At 36.1% G+C, this 21,602-nt stretch overlaps 1 protein-coding gene across 1 annotated transcript in view; it reads right to left on the bottom strand.

The window, feature by feature from the left end:
* Window positions 1–21,602, bottom strand: part of tph2.S (tryptophan hydroxylase 2 S homeolog) — a 99,105-nt gene that overhangs the window by 21,796 nt on the left and 55,707 nt on the right. The window lies entirely within an intron of this gene.

The raw sequence follows: 21,602 nt of genomic DNA on the forward strand, positions 1-21,602 counted from the left end.
ACAATGGGATTCCTCAGACCTTATCTGTTATCTACTTTGTGTCCTGTGATTGAATGGCTGCCTCCATGGCTACACAGCAGTTTGTTTATATAAACTATAGCAGTGTTTCTGAAGCAAACACACCAGTTTTACCAGCGCAGGGCAGGACTACATTATATTGTCATTCCTTTAAAAGATTTTCATTTTTTGGTGTTACTGTTCCTTTAATCAGTTTGCATTATTATTTAACATTTGATTCCATAGTTCTCCTGTATGACATTTACAATATATAGACACAATGTGGTGGTAAGACTACTGTTGAACATAAAAGACAATCTGTGGTTTGAACAACATGTCAGGAGATTAACAGGTATCTAAAAAAAATAAAATAAAGGAAAACCTATCCTGAGTTTCAATCTCTATAGTGATTGGTGACTCTGACAATTAGTATTTTGAAATTTGATTTACACAGAGAGGCAGAATAAAAAGAAAAACGATTGAAAGACCTCAACAAAAACTTTGTTTTCGTCTGTCCTAAAAGCTTACAATCTACTCTAACTGGATAGAGGAGAGTGTTATGTGTAAATGAGTAATCTATGAATTTTTATGACTATTGCAGAGCTTGAAACTCCCACAGCAGCTCTTTCCACTTCACTTCCAAAGTTGGGTTTTGAATTCTATAGTTTATGTGGATTTCACTAGGTTACATTTGTTGATACATAACGAGACAGCAGTTCAAATCAGCATGAACATGCTCTTATATAAGAGAATATCAATATATATTTTTATTGAAGCAAATTTCAGAGAGAGCAATTAAGGATTTATAAATTGATTTTTATATGAAGGTAGAACAAGAGTAACAGGCCTCTTAATGTGCAGGAGTGCCTATTAGTTTTCAACAGCCTTTAATATTTGCTAATGTTTAATTTCATCTGTGTGACTGTGGAATCATAAAGATGATTCATTTATAATGCTCAGCCTGCATTCAGTTAATCAACTGTGGCAGAGGTTTGACTGTAGCAGTGACTGAAGGCAGAAACACCTATTATTGTTAATTAATAGAATGTCTGCGCCCATCAGTACAAATCGATTTGATTGGGACAGATCACAGCTTTGATTTATTGCCGCCTGCTTGAAGGATGCTATAATTAAAGATATTACACTGACTTTTCCCACAACAGGCACTCTAAAAGAGCCACAGGTAAACAAAGTAAAACAGTAAGTAAAAACAGTTATCTGGTGCTTAAAAATAAATGTATTAAGAAAAGAAATGTTCTCTGGCAAGAACGCTGTTATTATACTTATAATTATACTGCAGCTGCCATATCCTGACCTAAATTATTTTAGCATGTAAACATCTCGCAGGTTTGTCCATAATGTAGGTACCCGCAAAGCCGGGGTGAGACAACACAGCTACAGCAAACTACTTTCTAGTACATTATTAGAGCACTGTGACACTTTTCATTTGCAACTGCCTTAAATTTTCTTTTGAATGTCTGACTTTGCAGACAATTTACTAAAATGTGCCTGGCTGCTGGGAGCAAAAAGCAAAACATTGGCCCGAGAACAGTCAGATCTGCAGAAATGGCTGCAAGTGATTAGCTTATGTTATACAGATTGCTGGATTGGCGACATCAAATCAATGTCATTAATTTTACTCTAGCTTTGCCCAACACACTTGCCAATTGCGTCAGTACAAATAGCCTAGATATTTGAATCATACGAAAGAAACACTAAATAAAAAAATAAAGTTATCCAGCTAACTAAATATATATATATATATAAACAAACAAGGGAAAGTTGTGTTCACCACTAAGTTTTTAAAATTAGTTTATATGCATAAACATGAAGAACGCACATCTTAAAAACGCATGTCTTAATATAACTTGGGTGCCAATCCAAAAATATAATAAAAGTCAGCAACAGGCGACGGCACTCCGAGGAAATGTAGCAATGCAGCAAGAGTTAAAGCAGTGTTGGAGGTTTATTAAATCCGATGATTCGGTTCCTAACCGGAACCTTCGTCAGGCAAACAAAAAACAATCGAGAGAGAGAGAGAGAGAGAAAAAAAGGATGTGTGCACAGAAAGACTATACAGAGATGCTTTGGAATCAGAATGGAACAGCTCTAATTATACAGGTATGAGACCTCTTATCCAGAATGCTCAGGATCTGGGGTTTTCTGGGTAACAGACCAAAAAATTATTTGGATCTTCATATCTTACGTCTACTAGAAAAAATGATATATGAAATATCCTCAATGGGCTGGTTTTGCTTCCAATAAGGATTAATTATAACTTAGTTGGGATCAATTATAAGGTACTGTTTTACTATTCCAGAGAAAAAGGAAATCATTTTTAAACATTTGGATTATATGTATAAAATGGAGTCTATGGGAGATGTTCTTCCCATAATTCGGAGCTTTCTGGATAACGGGTTTCCAGATAACGGATCCCATACCTGTAATGATCATCAAAAATCCCGCACTCTACAGCAATAAAGTAATCACATTTTTGGAGCAAATATTTCAGAAGTCATTATCTGATATGAAATAATTTCTCATGAATATAACTCGCGTGCTGATGAAATGAGAGATGAGATATTACCTCCCATTTTTTAGTGATAATGCATACGTCATTTTATATTGACATGGGAAGTGAATAGACTCCTTTCTCTATTCACTACATTCATATAGCCTTTGTGGATTCCTTGAGTACTCATCACCTTTTTGTTTCCTAATGGCTTTCCGCTTCTCTCTTCCCTAGCTCAGGGTCTGGGGCTGGTGCACCTTTGCTACTTGGTGAGTTTCTACTCACTTTCTTGGTTTTTGTTAAATTGAGTAAATCAACACTTTTGCTGGGGCCTGGAAATAATATAAAATAATTATACATAATAATATCTCTCAAAGGAAAACTATACCCGTGTATAATGAAGGTCTCTATTAAAGTGGACCTGTCACCGAGACACAAAAATCTGTATAATAAAAGTCCTTTTCAAATTAAACATGAAATCCAATTTCTATTTTTTATTAAAGCATTCATAGCTGTTGTAAGCTCATTTGAAAATCTCAGCCGTCAATCAAATATTGTCTGCCCCTCCTCTATGCCATGGGCATAGAGGCGGGGCAGACAATTACTTTCACTTTCCATTCAGCACTTCCTACATGTCACAGCTCTCCCCACAATCCCCCATTCTCTTCACCATTTAATTGTGTAGCCAGTACATGGGGATGGACATCAGGTCCCCCATTCTGGTGTACAAACAAGATTCTGAGATGATGCAAGGCTTGTCTTAATAACAGTGTCCACAAAATGGCTCCTGCCTGCTTGCTATAATTATGAATTCCCAGACTGAAGGAAACAAGATTCATAAAATTTATATAGTATAATTAAAGTTCATTTTGCTTGACTAATGTGATAAAATAGGATTTGAATATTTTTTTTGGGTGAAGGGTCCCCTTTAAAAGATATTGCATAAAACAGCTCATATGTAAAACCCAGCTTCATGTAAATAAACCATTTCCATAATAATATTTTTATAGTAGTATGTGCCATTTCGTAATGCTGAATTGAGCGAATTGTTGAAAATAGCCCACACGTGGTTGTCAATATTCACTAGTTAGTCTGTAGTTGTTTTTTTGTCCAACTACTGTAGGTATAAAACCCATTCTAAGGACCAGCAAGTACAAGCAAAATCCAGTCTTTTCAGTGTTTCCTATTAAATGTCAAAGCAAACATAATCTAGGAATACTTCATTTTAGGACATTTAGGATATGCATTTTAAGACTTTTGTCTTTCACTGCAGTTTTGACAAATATGTTTTGACTACAAAATAAAACCAATTAAATTTTAAGTGTAATTTGAAAGTTAACAATCTTCCATCTGACTTTATTAAGTTACATCAATTATAGAATATGTCCATTATTGTTCCAGTGCTGCGCCATATAGATGATAACAAATGCATGGCGTTGAGAGCTTGGGTGCATTGCAATTAACACAAGCAAATTGAAAATTGGACTTAGCATACATTCTGAAAAAAATATACTTCCATGAATAGTGGTTATGGAAACATTTTGTGCACCGTGTTTAAATGAAACCAATTTAAATAAATTACAATATAAATGATGATCAAGTATTAAAGCATCATGCTTTGTATATAACTAAATGAACAATTCCCTTCTGCACTAATTTATGGCAATGTTACACATAACAAACCCCTTGAAATGAAAACTTGAGGACAGAATTCATTTATTCTTTTCTGAGCTAAGTGTCTTTATTTTTATTTATTTTTTTATTTAACTTTTTTTTAGCAAAGGGGAATAAATCACCCAATACTGCCACCTTCAGTGTGTTTGAAAATCGTTGTTTATAACAAAAGTGCAAAAGAAATTATTCATATGCCAGTGAATGCAGTTCATTGTTATTGCACAGTACAATAAGAATTTAATTGTATATATTTTGTTAATTCATGTATTTATTCCAGACTATGTAAAACATCAATGTAAGTGCACTATTCTAGTTAACTGACAACACTTGTAATGAAGATACAGAAAGTGATCTCACGTGCACCAACATTTCAGCTAGAGAATTAATAAGACCTGGATAAGCGAATCTTTCCGTAATTTGGATCTCTATACATTGTCTATTTTAAATTAATTTACATATCAATTACACCCAATATGATTTGTCCCCAATAAGGATTACTTACATTATCTTAGTTGGAATCAAGTACACAGTACTGTTTTATTTTTACAGTGAAAAGGGAAATATGTTTTAAAATTTAGAATTACTTTATTGAAATAGTCTATGGGAGATGAGCTTCCTGTAATTCCGAGCTATCTGGATAACAGATTTCCAGATAACGGATCCCACACCTGTAGCAGCATTCTGGTTTTAAGCTGATTTTTCTGCTTTTGTTAACTGCTCAGACCACCTTCTAGGTTCAGATCACTAGAAACAAGACATAGGGGGTTATTTACTAAACTCCGAATGCAAAAATTAGGAAATATTAGTGATTTTTTTTTATAAAATCGGACCTTTAAAAAAATCACGAATTTTTTGGAATTTATTAAACCCAGAGGATGGAAAAGTCAGAATCTGAAAATCCGGCATCTCAGACCTGTTGAGGTTGCATATAAGTCAATGGGAGAAGTCCCAATGATTTTTTGATGTGCGCTGGATTTTTGGAAATACCCCGAAGTTTTCGGAGTCTTTCGGAGATTTCGGGTAAAAAATACGAAAAATTGTGAAAATCGCATGAAAGATCCGAAAAAATCGTGATTTTTCAAGATTTCACGATTTTTTTCCGCAAATATAAAATTTTGGGAAAGTGTATTAATAAATAAGCCCAAAAAACCCGTGTGGATTTGGTTGGAGTTTTTTTCAGAAAATATTGAGATATATTCAGATGATTATTTACCCCCATGGTATTATTCAATATTCAGTTCAGGGCTTGTAGCAACTCTTCTTGGTTTCCTGAGGCTGTTACAGCTTGGATTCCCTCTGATCATGTATTATTCCGAACAAATGGATCAAGGGTTTTTGACAACTATAATGCATAGAAATGCATCACTGCTGCACTTATAATATTGCATCAAGCAATCTTACTTTGTTGTATTCAGTGACCTGAGATGCTAAATGACAATACTGTCTGATATATATCATGATGGTCCTGGTTAGAATAATTTCGAACACCCCATGATCTATTAGTCCTGTGTGCTTTGAAACTAATGGTTGTCAAATTAGTGAAGTGAAATAATGCCTATGCGCCTCTCGGCATGCGTTACGTCCCAGAAGACTGCAGAGAAAGAAGCAGTCAGCTTTAAAAATCTCCCTTATGTTAACACCAAAGAGGCCTGTAGTTCCTGTTGTGCAATGTGATTGCAATGACTGATGGTAGAAAATGTTAGTAAACCTTATTATTAACTTTGGGCACAGTATAGTGCACACAAAAACAGTCTGCAATGATTGTGCATACAATGATCATTCCTACTGCTGCATCATATAGTCATTAATAAAGCCAGTGGGAATATCACAAAACATAACCGATATAATATAAAGGTAAAAACTGAAAATCAGAATTTAATCATTGATGTCAGTGGTGATTTGGTTAGGCATTAATCCAGAACCTGATGGGGCCCAGCACACAAGTTATGGTTAGTTCAGCTGCTAATTAAACCAAAAGATATATATTGTGTTGATTATGAATTAAGCATAGTTTATGTCTGCTAGGTTCTCTTCAAATTTTGGATTACTTTACTGGTACATGGCAAAATGTCTGAGACTCATATCACAAAAGGGCAGGTCAGAGCCTTATTTCTAATGATTAGGTTTATTTCATGTTTAAATTATGTTTTAGTAGACGGGGAGGCACATGTATTAAGGGTCAAATTTCATGAGTGTAACGCTAACTTGGGCTATTTACACCAACAGGATTAATCACCAGCTAGTATACTAGAGCATGGGTTACACTGGCGCTGTAACACTTAAAGCAGGGCCTTTGCAAAGTGAAAGAAATAAAAGTGCGGTGCAGCTACAACTTCCACAGGCTACTGTGCTGTAACCAATAAAGAAATTGGTGCCAGGTTCTTGGAATCAAACAGAACAAACTTTTATTTGTCAGAGACAAATGATTCACAGGGTATGTACATCAGTACAGAGGCATTTGCAGAATATATGTAGGCACACACATAGCTCACACAGAGCTTCAGAGGTAAAGGCAGGTACATCTAGTCAAGGCAGTACAGCAGATCTCCATGCAGAAATACCTCACATGTGGTCTGGATCCCACCCAGTGAAGTGGTCAGGGAGGAGAAGCCTGACACCCTATCAACTGTGGTCCCTTCATTGTAGGCAAATCTTACAGCCTGAGAAGCTACTCCCTGTTACACCTCCTTGATGGAGCACAAAGCTGCTTTCTCTCTTCCTTCACTGTCTCACTCTCCTAGAGAAGCGATAACAAATATATTGCTGACACTCACTAGCCTCATTCACGGGGTCCCTGCTCCCCGACTTCTCTCTCTAGAGGTACTAGTCCCTCTAGAGCACATAGCTCCACTGGGCTTTGTTGTAACCAGGCTCCCTGGAACATCCAGCTGGATCAGCACCCAGAAGCCAAAGAGGAAAATCCACCCATTCTCACTTATTATACCTACCAAAATGTGACAGGATGTGGCCACAGTTCCTCCTGGAAAATAACTTGGATATGCAAATTACAACTAGATACATGAGCTTTTACCCAGCAACTAGGGAAATGAGGAAGGGTAGGGAATTAAAGCTATAGGGGCATATTAACCCTATGGGTCCCTACATGAGTTTAAAACTCCCATGAACTGGAGATTCGACAGATCGAAATTTATTATAAAAATTTAATTTTTTAAACTCTGGTGAATAGGATCAACCCGAAAACTCGAATCTAATTCAGATCGGATTTGATTACACTTTTAAAAGCTTGATTCGAGTTTTTTTTCTCCAAAAAAACTTGAATGTCAGGAAGGTTGCAAACAACTACAAATTGATCCCTGGACGTCTCCCATTGACTTAAACAGCAATTCGGCAGGTTTAAGGTGGCGAGTAGTTGAATTTGAGTTCTTAAAGGGCCAGTGTATGAGAAATCTCAAAAATCAAATTCAAATATTTTAAAAAAAACTCGATTTGAATTTGAATAACTGCCTAGTCAAATTTGACAGTTTTGACCATAAAAAAAAACTCAAGAATTTGAATTTTCAATTTGACCATTGATAAATCTGCCCCTTAAAGTATGGCGATCCAGATTATGGAAATAAGTTTATCCAGAAAGCTCCAGGTCCCAACATTCTAAATAACAGGTCCTATGCCTGCACTTGTCACTTTATGTGAAGGATACAATATGTCCCCCTCCAGTGATAGCCCCACAGCACCAATCACACTTGGGAGAACGTACTTTTTCTCTTTAGCTCTTCTTAAGATTAAGATGCAAATTTGCTCTACAGTTCCTTGATTAACTCAAATCCACACGGCTCTGGCCATAAGCAATGCAGTTGGGTGCACATTCTAAACCAGGCCTTGAATTCCATTTAATTGAGCTCCTTTTGTAATTGCATTTAAAGCAGCCGTTCAAATCATTCAAAGAAGACAGAGAAGTCATTTGGGACTGAAATGTATATATTATTTATTTTTTTTGTAATAAAGCACTAAGTAACTTTTTCATTAATTCAGTGTTCCCTGGCCATTTGTTAAGTTAATAAAACTTACATACTCTCTTAATAGTCTCTCCTATAAATGATACAAACAGCTGTATGAAAATAAAGGCAATCATGTTCTTAATGTGTTACGATATATAAAAGTCTTCCTGCAATTTATTGTTTAAGAAGCAGCTGCTAAGGATTTTCTTCAAGATGTGCAGGATTTACATTAATCCTTCTGCAGATGCTTGTGGCCCAAGAATTGTGACTAATTAGAAGGTGTGTAATTGGAATAAGTGCTCAGCACTTCACTTTTCCTAGTTTAAATCCTTACCCAGCAATTTATACATTTAGTCATTGTGGCCTCAGTAAAATTTTCATATTTGCAAACATTTAACAATTTTACACATTGTTATCAAAATAACAATGTGTAAAGCACTCAAAAGAACTGTTAGATTTAGTTCCAATACATGTATATTTTATTTCAAGACAAATGCCAAAAAACTCTAGTTTTTTAAAATGTACTTCTTTAAATGCAGGCAATCACAGCTGCACTGTATATACCACGCAGGCTCTGATTAACACGTGGAGGCAGATTTATCAAAGGTCGAGGTGAATTTTCGAATGAAAAAAATTTCGAGCTATTTTTTGTGTACTTCGACTAGGGAATAGTCCAAATTCGATTCAAATTTAAAAAATTTATTCAAAAATTGGAATATCAAAATGTATCATGTACTGTCTCTTTCAAAATTCGACTTCAACCATTCGCCATCTAAAACCTGACGAATTGCTGTTTTAGCCTATGGCAGACCTATTTGAAGTCAATTGGTGGACTTTGAAAAATCCAAATTTTTTTGGGGGAAAAACTTCGGACCTTTTTGATCAAAAACGGACCTATTCGATCAAAAAAAAACTTGGTTGGTCTTTTTGAATTTGAATGTAAGTTTTTTCTATTTGAAATTTTTCCCTTGATAAATATGCCCCTTAGAGCAAATTCCAGCTTGTCCCCCCCCACTTAAAATCACTCAGATGCTCAAATAAATCAATATTTTTTTTAAAAAAAAAGTAATTCATATTTTTTTAGGTTGGAAAAAACTGGCTCCTTCAAGATAAAATGTATATTGCATTGGAAACAAAATCACACTCCAAACCTGTGCCCACATTCCCATGTTACTTTGGACCCATGTGATTCATTTCTGAAAAAGCTGCAAATTTGATTCCAGATTTGCCAATAAAGTACTGATATTATACATAAAGAGCTGAATTAACAGGAGGGCCATCCTCAATAGAGTCCATTTTAAGAATAAAATTCTAATTATTAAAAACTTTTTCTCTGGTACAGTAGTTTGTATTTGCCCCCGACTAAGCTGCATGAATCCATATTGGTTGCAAAATATTCCTATTGGGTTAATTTAATGTTTACATGCGTAGGAAAAGACTTAAGGTATGGAGATCAAAATTACTAAAAGATCCCTTATCTGGCAATCCCCAGATCCCAAGCATTATGGATAATAGATCCTATACCCGAACAACAAAGTATTTGTCAGGAAATTTATAAGATAGATCTTATTACTGAACCAAAACTGTTAACTTTTACTTTGGCTTAGATATACAGGTATGGGATCTGTTATCTGGAAACCTATTATCCAGAAAGCACTGAATTACGGAATGGTCGTCTCCTATAGACTCCATTTAATCCAAATAATCTAAATTTTTTTAAATGATTTTCCCTGAATTAATAAAACAGTACCTTTTACTGGATCCAAACTAAGATATAATTAATCTTTTTATGAAGCAAAACAATCCTATTTGGTTTATTTAATGTTTAAATGATTTTCTAGCAGTCTTGAGGCATAGAGATCCAAATTCTGGAAAGATCCATTATCCAGAAAACCCCAGGTCCCGAGCAGTCCGGATAACAGGTCCCATATATGTACCATGTATTTATGCGTATGTTACAAGTTACAGAAATGTTTATCTAGACTAAAATAGACTAAAGTATTTAAATATACAAGCACCACTCATTATTGCATGGTAAGAGGTCGATTAAGAAAAATCCGATGCAGATTGTTTAAAGTTCCTTTTTTTAACTGCAGCACTGAGCTGCTACAAATGAAAAGACAAATTGGAAATGGAAATATTATGCATTTAAAAAAAAGTAAGTATTAATGCACTCTGCACTCCAGCTGAAATGAACGTAGAAGTCATTAGAATTCAAGTGGATGATGGAGTCACTGAGTCTAAAAGTCAGCTCTTTTTTTAAGTTAATAATTATATTGATTAAGGAATTCTTTGAATGTGTGCACCATAGTAACAATGTATTAAGCATAAGTGCAACATGGTGGAAAAACAAGCAAGCATAATTAGCTGAAACAATCTGAATGTCCAAACAAGAATATTTATATGGAGACTATTCAGCCTCAGAAGATGAAAGTCAATAAGCTTCCCTGTACACTTGTGCATGAAAACAATAAATTGCATCATTTATGACAGTTTAATGAGAAACAAAGTTACATAGACGCAGACAGGAAGCATACAATTCAGCATGGCTTTAAATATAATGCACTTGCCATATGTAAGCTTCTCATTTTAAGTGCAAACAGCAAACATAAATGTTACAAGTGAAAATGCCAAGCCTGCAGATGTGTTTTGAAGGGCAGTCAGTATAAGAAATATATTTTTAGACAGTGTGAAAATGGCATGAGAAATGCAAGTGAAACATCACCATTCAGAACTAGTTATTGAATACAAATGGAGTCACTCCTAGGTACCCTGGAAGCAAGTTCATTAAGGGGTGCAATATTGTGCCTCTTAGTTCTCTTTTAAAAAGCACTTGTACATGTGGTCTGGCTGTGCTGTGAACTGGTGCGAGGTGTAGAGAGCAGCACTGGCAGGTGAAGGGCAGCATTATCCTTACTGATTGCAATAGGGAAGGTGGTAAGTACAGAACCCCATTGTGGACTGTGCAACCAGCACTCCCTTACTTGTGTGTATATAAGATGTGCAGGTTAGGAGACATGTAGTGGGCAATGGAGAATTGGATGCCTATATTCCTCACCTCTTCCCATCCCTCATAAACACAGCACTTCTGCATGCAGGCATTATTGAGTATGACACAGGTCGTTGTATTCAGTTATGGAGAGTCATCTACATGTAACAGTGCTACGCAATATGTTGGCGCTATATAAATACATGTTAATAATAATAAATGTAGAGCAGGGTGCAAAGTGCAAAAAACATCTTGCCCTGCCCTTCACTTAGTAAATAACACCTACAATTTTTTAGTGTGATTTTGAATTTATCAAAACGGGTTTAACAGCCCACCTGGCTGGAACCACTATTCACTTATGTGATGCCAGTGATAAGAGACCTTTCCACCATTAAACGAAAAAGGGCAAATATTTTGCTTGTGTTTCTTCATTCACACATGCTTAGTCCAATAAACAAATATAATAATTCTATTCCTGTCCTATTAAAATTGCTTCAAAAGAATCAGCCCTTTGGTCCTTACTCGCATTTGCGATGATTGCCTTTCTTTTCATTTCTTTCTTTAGCAAATATTTACTTAAGAATAACACATGTACATCTGAACCCCCATAACCCTTGATACCCTTACATATTCCTTTTGCGATATGTATAAGCAGAAGCTTGACATGGGTCATATTTTTTCAAATTCATATTTTGGTGAAAAAAACTTGAATAATAACAACAAAACATAAATGTATTTATTTATATTTTGTTATTCAAAGGAACCCATTCAAGACAATAATAAATAAGAAAATCAGGATTGATACTTTCAGCAACTGCATTTTTTTGTATGTATATCTCAAATGGATCTTGATCGCAGTTGTCACAGAGGAAAATGCAGTGATATAGTGCATTTGAAAAAAAAAAACTTGATTAACAAATATGGTTGAATAATGAAAATACACTTCCCTTGGACTTCTATGGCATCTAGCCATCTCAGCTGGTTTTAAATGACGATTTTCTCAAATCACAATGCATAAGGGTAGGACTATATAACAATTATATAAATAATAAATAAAAATAAATAACAATTATTTTTTGCTACTAAAAGCAGGGGATGGACTTTGCAAGCTGTTAGAATTTAAAAACAATCTCAAAGGAACACAATTAAAAGCATAATGTAATTTCTATTAACTGGGTTGGGGATTTTTATAGTGTATATGTAATGCAACAAACCATCTAATGCAGCTTTCCCCAGTTTTCTTCTCTGGCAAACAAATACTTGACAGCTCGCTAAATAGCTTTCATCCCACTCCTCCAAAATCTAGATAAGAACTATTGGTCTCCTGTTTTACTGCAAACTCTTTGTCACAAGACGGCCAATAATCCTCCCTAAAGATCTTTCCATTCTGTTATCAACTGTTGTCTAATCATTTATTTCTGTGTGCTTCTATATTTATATAAAGATTGCATGCTGGTGCCTTCCATCATCCCTTCACATTAGTCTATTCAATTCCAGCTGAGCACAGCTGAAGCTGTTCTAAACTATATGGTCATACACTAAAATGAGAAAAAATTCAGAGAATGGTGTTATATACTTCATATAATCCTTTGTACAGCCTTCCATTTCCATCCAATAATATCTCTATAAATTACACTGATACTGACATATGTCATTCACTTAATCTTAACCCTACAGTTTTGTCACAGTCAAGCTCAACTATGCTTTTTAGTGTTTTTTCAAACCAACAAGTTTTGCCTTTCATAACAGTGTACAGGTATGGGATCTGTTATCCAGAAAGCTCCGGATTACCGGGCCATCTTCTGTAGACTCCATTATAATCAAATAAATCTAATGTTTAAAAATGATTATCTTTCTCTCTGTTATAACAAAAAAGTAACTTGTAAAAACAGTAATTAAGAAATAATGAATCCTTATTGGAAGCAATTTTATTGGAATTATTGAGAAGCCCATTTATCAACAGTCGAGTTTCAAAATCAAGTTCGTTTTTTTAAAATTCGATCAAGTAGTTCCGACCCAAAAATTGGAATCATAATCAATTCGTATTCATTTCGTACAAATCAAATTTTTCTCCCAAAAAAAACCTTGAATGACAGGAAGGCTATTAATCTCCAAAAGGCTCAACAGACTTCTGCCATTGACTTGTGCATGAACTCGTCAGGTTTTAAGTGGTGAATATTCAAATTAGAACTGTTTCCATGGTCAAACTGTGATAAATCTCACATTTGAATTTACATTTGAATAGGGGGATTAAAATTCAAATTTGTGAATGTTTAAACTCTCAAATTTGAATTGACTATTTAAACCTTCATAAATCTGCCCCTTAATGTTTAAATGGTTTATTAGTAGACTTAAGGCATGGTGAAAACCCCCAGGTCCTGAGCATTCTGGATAACAGTTCTTATACCTGTACATTAAATGGTTGTACACAGAAGCATAAATAGAATTTACCGTACTAAATCTAACAGCAAAATCTTTTATCATGAAAATGACTCCTTTTACACAGGACTCCTTTTTACATCTATTAAAACATGAACATCAGTTTGCATGAAGATTATATTAACCTTAAGGGTTTAAAATAACAAGGAATTCCAAGAAGTCACAAGATTACTTGACAGGCCAACTAACTTTAAACTTATCAGTAATAGTATATGGCAGAGTTTCCTGGAAATGAATGCTGAAAGCATATACAGTGTACTTCAATGGACTTGCTTAATTCCATTGATATCCATGGAAAGACTGATGTGCAAGGCTAATGAACTTGTGTAGAAACTAGTGAAGTTACTCAATTTATTACCCTATTTATGCAAATCATGGTGGTTACCAGAATCTATCATCCTCGTGATTTACGGAACTGGTGGCTTTTATACTCCTATAGAGCATACTAGGGTCGGTTTAATACTAGAGTCATGTACAGCTGGAGACATCAAATGCTAGAGCTTGCTTACTTCTGGGATTTTTAAATAACAGACACCTACACAGTGCATCTTGATGATAGTGCATCTTGTTTTTCCAGCACTAGATTATACAGTACAGGTATAAGTTATTTTCAAATCTTGATTTCAAATCATGTTTGCATTTACGAGTAATAGCGTTCACACTAGGAGCACAATAAACTCATGAATGATTGCACATACAAACCCTGGGAAAAGAAATATGGACTTATACATTTCAATAATGGACTAATACATTTCAATAATTCAGAATTTTACATTTAATAACTTAAATGTATATATATATATATATATATATATATATATATATATATATATATATATATATATACACACACTAAGGGGCTGATTCACTAAGGGTCGAATATCGAGGGTTAATTAACCCTCGATATTCGACTGGGAATTAAAATCCTTCGACTTCAAATATCGAAGTCGAAGGATTTAGCGCAGATTGTACGATCGAACGATCAAAGGATTATTCCTTCGATCGAACGATTAAATCCTTCGGATCGAACGATTCGAAGGATTTAAATTCAACGATCGAAGGAATATCCTTCGATCAAAAAAAGTTAGCCAAGCCTATGTGGACCTTCCCCATAGGCTAACATTGACTTCGGTAGCTTTTAGATGGCGAACTAGGGGGTCGAAGTTTTTTTTAAAGAGACAGTACTTCGACTATCGAATGGTCGAATAGTCGAACGATTTTTACGTTGAATCCTTCGATAGTCGTAGTCGAAGGTCGAAGTAGCCCATTCGATGGTCGAAGTAGCCCAAGAAAACTTCAAATTCGAAGTTTTTTTACTTTGAATCCTTCACTGGAAGTTAGTGACTCGGCCCCTATGTGACAGAATGTCTATGGACATATGTCCCAATAGATCACAGCCATGTCTGTAGTTTTCCTGCTATTATTAATGAGTTATCTAGCTTTATTCCTGAGGTCTCCACTTTAAATGTTCTAAAAAAACAAACAAAACAGTTACCTATAAAAAAGATCTGGAGAAACTGATAAACGCCTTTTGAAACTTTAAAATGCACAAACTAGTAATCTCACAATGCCATACTTCATTCCTTTTCAAGAAATGTAACTATTATGAATTTTAGCCCAGTTGGGTTAGGTGCCTTGTTCACACAAAAGGACAAACAATACATTATAGCATATGTCAGAGTATTCATCTGCGGCTTTGAAAATGTGATTTTCCAACAGAAAACACTGGAATTGGTATGGTGTGGTGAATATTGTACTGTGGTCCCTACAGAAATAAACTTAACATTTTAAAACACATACAGTGCTTTGCAAAGTATTCACTCGCCTTGGCATTTTCATGTTTTGTTGCCTCACAACCTGGAATTAAAATGGATTGTTTGAGAGTTTGCACCATTTCATTTACAGAACATGACTACAACTTTGAAGATATTTTTTTTTTATTGTGAAGCAAACAACAAATAGGACAAAATAACAGATATCTTCAGCGTGCATAACTGTTCATCCCCCAGTACTTTGTAGAGCCGCCATTTGTAGCAATTACAGCTGCAAGTCGCTTTGGATAAGTCTCTATGATGCTGCCACTGGGAGTTTTGCCCATTCCTCAAAGCAAAACTGCTCTAGCTCCTTCATGTTGGATGGTTTTTGCTTGTGAACAGCAATCTTCAAGTCTGACCACAGATTCTCAAATGGACTAAGGTCTGGACTTTGACTTGACCATTCCAACACATTTAAATGTTTCCCCTTAAACCACTTGAGTGTTTCTTTAGCAGTATGCTTCAGGTTATTGTCCTCCTGGAAGGAGAACCTCCGTCCCAGTCTCAAATCACAGGCAGACTTACACAGGTTTTGCTCAAGAATATCCCTGTATTTAGCACCACCCATCTTTCCCTCGACTCGGAGCAGTTTCCCAGTCCCTGCTGCTGAAAAACATCCCCATAGCATGATGCTGCCACCACCATGTTTAACTGTGGCGATGGTGTTCTTGGGGTGATGGGATGTGTTGGGTTTGCTCCAGACATAGCAATTTCCTTGGTGGCGAAAAACTTAAATTTTAGTCTCATCTAACCAGAGCACCTACCTCAATACATTTGGGGAGTCGCCCACATGCCTTTTGGCAAACTCAAAACGTGCCTTCTTATTTATAACTTTAAGTTATGTCTTTTTTCTGGCCACTCTTCCATAAAGCCCAGCTCTATGGAGTGTACAGCTTATTGTGGTCCTATGGACAGATACTCCAGTCTCTACTGTGGAACTCTGCAATTCCTTCAGGGTTACCTTTGCTCTCTGTGCTGCCTTTCTGATTAATGCCCTCCTTGCCGGTCTGTGAGTTTTGGTGGGTGACCCTCTCTTGGCAGGTTTGTTGTGGTACTATGTTCTTTCCATTTGAAGATGATGGATTTGATGGTGCTCCGGGGGATCATCAAAGATTTGGATATTTTTTTTATAACTCAACCCTGACTTGTACTTCTCAACTGTATCCCTGACTTGTTTGGAGAGTTCCTTGGTCTTCATGGTGTGATGCCTCTTGCTTAGTGGTGTTGCAGCCTCTGGGGCCTTTCAGAAAAGGTGTATTTATACTGACAGATCATGTGACTCTTAGATTGCTTGAAGAACAACCGTAGAACACTCACATGCAATCTGATGGACTGCGTTATGGTCTGGAAGCTGTTTGTGTCACCCCATTACTTAAAAATGGCCTTTGTTAAGGGATTTGTCTGTTGAAATTACCTTATGTGTCTGGAGAGGCAATTATGAGGGATGGGGAGTCTAGAATAAGAGTGACAAAAAACAAATAAAGTAGGTGCTTTTTGTTAGACAATATTAGGTCACACCCCAAGTCTTACAGGTTGAGAATTGCCTAAATAAATATTAAAAGGTTATAAAACAAGATAAGAATAAAAGGTCACTTGTTTTTTGTTTGTTTTAAACAACACATTGCAGAACAATGCAATCTGATTTAAGGATTAAAGAAATCAAGAATTGGAAACTAATTCAAATGTGCATGCTATGAAATGTTATTTAGCAACTCAGTGTGCAATCTTCATGGCATTCTCACTAAAATTCTGTTACTACATTGCAAAGAAACTCCCTAGATAGTCATTTTCATCTATTGTACACGCTGCAGGTTCTAAAATAGTTTTAGGCAGCAAACTGTCACAGCTACTAAAAGCAAGTATCTGCTAACAGCAACATTTCATTATTAGAACAAGTTCACAATGTTCTAGAACTGACATTTCAATAACAACCATAAGGGTCGCCAGATCTTTCTCCAAATATTTTACTAGCTTCTAAATATCTGAAAATAAAAAGACAAAACAAAAAGAGTGTTTGTATTCAGGACAAGAATAGACAGCAGCTTTATAAATAATATTAGAAGGTTCATTCGGCTATGTTATTCATCAAATCCTTTTTAGAATAGACTGTAGCCTCTGGATCATAATGAAAATGAACCCATTGCAATGAATCTATCAATAGGTCAAACATGGCCAAGGTTAATTGTTCTCATTTGTAAGTAACAGGGATCATATATCTCATCACCTAGGTTTTTTAACAAAGCAAAAACTAATTGTGATGTTGCCACAATTCAAATGGCATTGCTGCTAATAATGTTGAACACCATTAGGATTTTGATCATAAGAATCCCAAACACAATTATAAAAAATAATTAACAAAGACATATGTCAGAGTGTGTTTGGATAAATAGCAAACATAAAAGTCATCAGTAAAATAATTTTCCAGCTGCAATTTTTGGCTGAGGGCCCACAAATCAAAACTGGATTTCTAGAAGGTAGCCCTATTTTATTTTACATTTAAAACAAAAATAATCATTAATTCTTATGTCACTGAGGGATGAAACATGATTAGAAATAAATTATGAATATTTAGAGACTATATTCAATGACCGCAAATGTTTCTAGTGTTTAAACGAAATGTGCAGTATAAAAATAAAAACCGGGTAAATAGATAGGCTGTGCAAAATAAAAATGTTTCTAATATACCGTAGTCAGTTAGCCAAAAATGTAATGTATAAAGGTTGGAGTGACTGGATGTGTAACATAATAGCCAGAACACTACTTCCTGCTTTCAGCTCTCCTGGTCTCCAGGCAGTAAAAAATCAGTGACTTGAGGGAGGGCCACATGGGTCATAACAGTTGCTTTTGAATCTGAGCTGAATGCTAAGGGCCAATTGCAAACTCACTGAACAGTTATGTCACATGTGGCCCCCCTTTAAGTCACTGACTAACTCAGAGTTAGAGAGCTGAAAAGCAGGAAGTAGTTTGTGAGGGGGTGTAACGCGATGAGAGTGTTAAGTGAGTGGAATGTTTTTTTTTTGAGTGACAAAAATGTGCATATATGTAAACTGTATGTGCTTTTAAAATTGTTGGGTATAATTTGTGTAAGAGTAGAGTTTCAGTTTAGTGTATGTGTAATTTCTAACCTGAAACAAATTTTCTCTGGCACACCACTTACTTTCTTTCCATAGGGTGCTTCAACTCCTCAGGCTACTTCCAAGCCAATTTCTCATACAAGCATTCCCATAAGGAGGAAGCACACCAGACACTTGACTTTGCCTTTTAGAACATTTATTCCAGCAGAGTTGGCACAAGCTTTCGGGGTCAAACCCTTCCTCAGGTGCAATAAAAATCAAGTGAACACAATTGCATTAAATACCTTTAAAACCATGTGAACTATCATGTGATACAATTTAACTCTTTAGTGCTTGAATGATTGATTCATATAATTCACTATATAAAGATGAATGGGATCAAGCACTAAAGAGTTAAATTGTATCACATGATAGTTCACATGATGTTAAAGGTATTTAATGCAATTGTGTTCACTTGATTTTTATTGCACCTGAGGAAGGGGTTGACCCAGAAAGCTTGTGCCAACTCTGCTGGAATAAATGTTCTAAAAGGCAAAGTCAAGTGTCTTGTGTGCTTCCTCCCTATGGGAATTCTTGTAATTTCTACCCCAGCCACCAGAGGCCACTATAGGACTTCAGAAGGGCTATAAACGCAGGTGCCCCGCCCATGGTGAACTGTCTTGATGGGAGGGCATGGCTGAAGCAACATCACCTGACCGGTGAGTGGAGAGATCAATGGCAGATAGGAGAAGATAGACAGTCAAGATCTTAAGTAAACAAGCATTAGGTGCACGAGATAGTAAGGTTATTTAGTAAGGGCGGCTGTGGCCGCATCAAGGAGGAAAGTGAAATTAGTTTCCTATGGGCACTCCGTAAGTAAGGGAACCAGTGCTAGTTCAGGACATTGGGTTTCTGGACAAGACTTGGATGGAAAAAAGCTCCTAACCTGGAAGAGTGGACATGTATCACCCTGAAGGTATCGGGCCACTATTGGAGAGTGCGGGATACGGGTGTAGTATATAATGGACCACTAGTCAGTTAGGTGTGATCCAAGGTCCTAGGGGAGGTGTGCCTACTCAGAGCTGGTTCCTTGAAACAATTGTAACTAATAGTGTTTGAAGAAGTAATTGCTGGAGAGTGTAAAGTGTGCTTGACTGAAGAACCCTTTGATGTGTCAATAAAATATTCTGTTTTAAATTTTCCTTTGTGAGCCGTGTGGTGAGTACAGATTGGGTTAACTTTCCCTTTAAACATCCGTAAGACCCTACCACAAGTGTTCTGTTCTGTTCTGTTACACATCCATATAGACAAATACAAGAGTCCTCTGCACTCAACCCATTATCAATATATTTAAGACAGATGGGTTGAGTGCAGAGGACTCTTGTATTTGTCTATATGTATTTTGTGGTCACAGCCTCATTGCACCCCCGCCTAATGGTTTTAAAAAATAGTGGTGAGCACAACTTTCCCTTGTTTGTTACTGTTACACATCCAGTCACTCCAGCCTTTATGCATTACATTTTTGGCTAACTAACTATATTAGAAACATTTTTTATTTTGCACAGACTATTTACACAGTTTTTATTTTTACACCGAACTGTTCCTTTAAAGCGCTCATGAAATATTGTCACTGTAGATTTTTCTTGTAGAAAAAAAAGCATAAACACAATATGCCAGATATGTCATCACGTCAGACTGATGCATGGTTAGCACCTTAAAACATATACTGATCAATAATCTTTGCACTGTCCCATACATAGAAAGACTCCCTTGGACTATAGTAAGATGCAGTCCATGAAATATTCCAGTACTGATCCAGCCTAATGTTTTGGGATAAAATATTTTTATGTGCCATGATAACTAAAATAGGCAATATTCTGCAGCTAGAGAACATTAAAAAATGTAGAGGAGGCATTCGCTGCTGGTTGCGGAATGTCGATAAATATCTTTTAACTCTATGTTGTTTTACGTATGTTTGTTACACAGGGACATGCCTTTGACATGTATTTTGCAATATTGGCATGTTTTCTAAGCAGAAATGCACAGTAGTTTGACTATAAATCTAGATGGTAGTATCTGTGTGAGAAAAGTAACTCAACCTGGTGGTTCAGAAGTGCGGCAGGGACACCCGTCGCTCCTCTTCGGCCGCCATTGCGGGTACTTAGGGCGCGCGCGCGTCTCGGTGTTAATATTGACGCGAGCGCGCTGGCGTAATGACGTTATCGCGCAAAAGTGTGCAATGGCGCGAAAATTTGAAAGTATAAATAGCTTATTAAAGCTACAGGACCTTGCCCGTGATAGGATCTGTTTCCTGTGGTTATTGCTATCAGATATTCTGTTTGATTCCTGTTGTGACCCCTGCCTGGCTTTTGACTATTCTGACCTCATTAAAAATTCATAAAATCACGGCTTTATTCAGACACACATTGTCGAATAAAACAGGCAGCTTGTGCCTTTGACATGTATTTTACAATATGGGCAGGTTTTCTAAGCAGAGATGCACAGTAGGTTGACTATGAATCTAGACAGTGGTACGTTATTACTTATGTTTTTCCAGTATGCCATTTGAACCACCTCCTTGTAGCTAGGGTTTATGACTATAGCAGTGTATAGGTCTGTGCTCAGCCTATAATTTGTTTTTGTTAAAAACTTGAGCGTGAAACACTGGAACAACTATAAAGTTGCCATTAAATACCTTGCATGCTTCCTCCTGTTTAACAGCCTGAACACACTGGAGGTGCAGCAATTGTTTCCCTGGACACAGGGATAGCTAGGATTTGTGACCCAACTATATTAAGATAACTCCATTGAGAGTATTTCAAAACTATTACCTACAAGGAAACATTATGGCAATATACCAGAAGATGGATGCTTCAGTTGGATTAATGTACACCATATGTTCATTACGCTAATAATGCTCAGTAAAGTGCAATATCATAAACCCATTAACACTGTTCAAGATTCTAATTGTGGTCATTGCCTTTACCTATGTGAATTATAGGCATGAATGTTTTATGCAGGCTTTGTTGAAAAGAAATGTGTGATTAATTCAACTGGCAGAGCCGAACGTTAAAGCAGATGTCCAATTTTCTTTTAAGAAAAAGTCTTTCTAAGCAACTTTCCATTATACATTATTAAAAATGTTTAGTGATGTTAAAGTTATTTGCA

This window comes from Xenopus laevis, chromosome 3S, assembly GCF_017654675.1.
Source record: "Xenopus laevis strain J_2021 chromosome 3S, Xenopus_laevis_v10.1, whole genome shotgun sequence".
Taxonomy (NCBI): Eukaryota; Metazoa; Chordata; class Amphibia; order Anura; family Pipidae; genus Xenopus; species Xenopus laevis.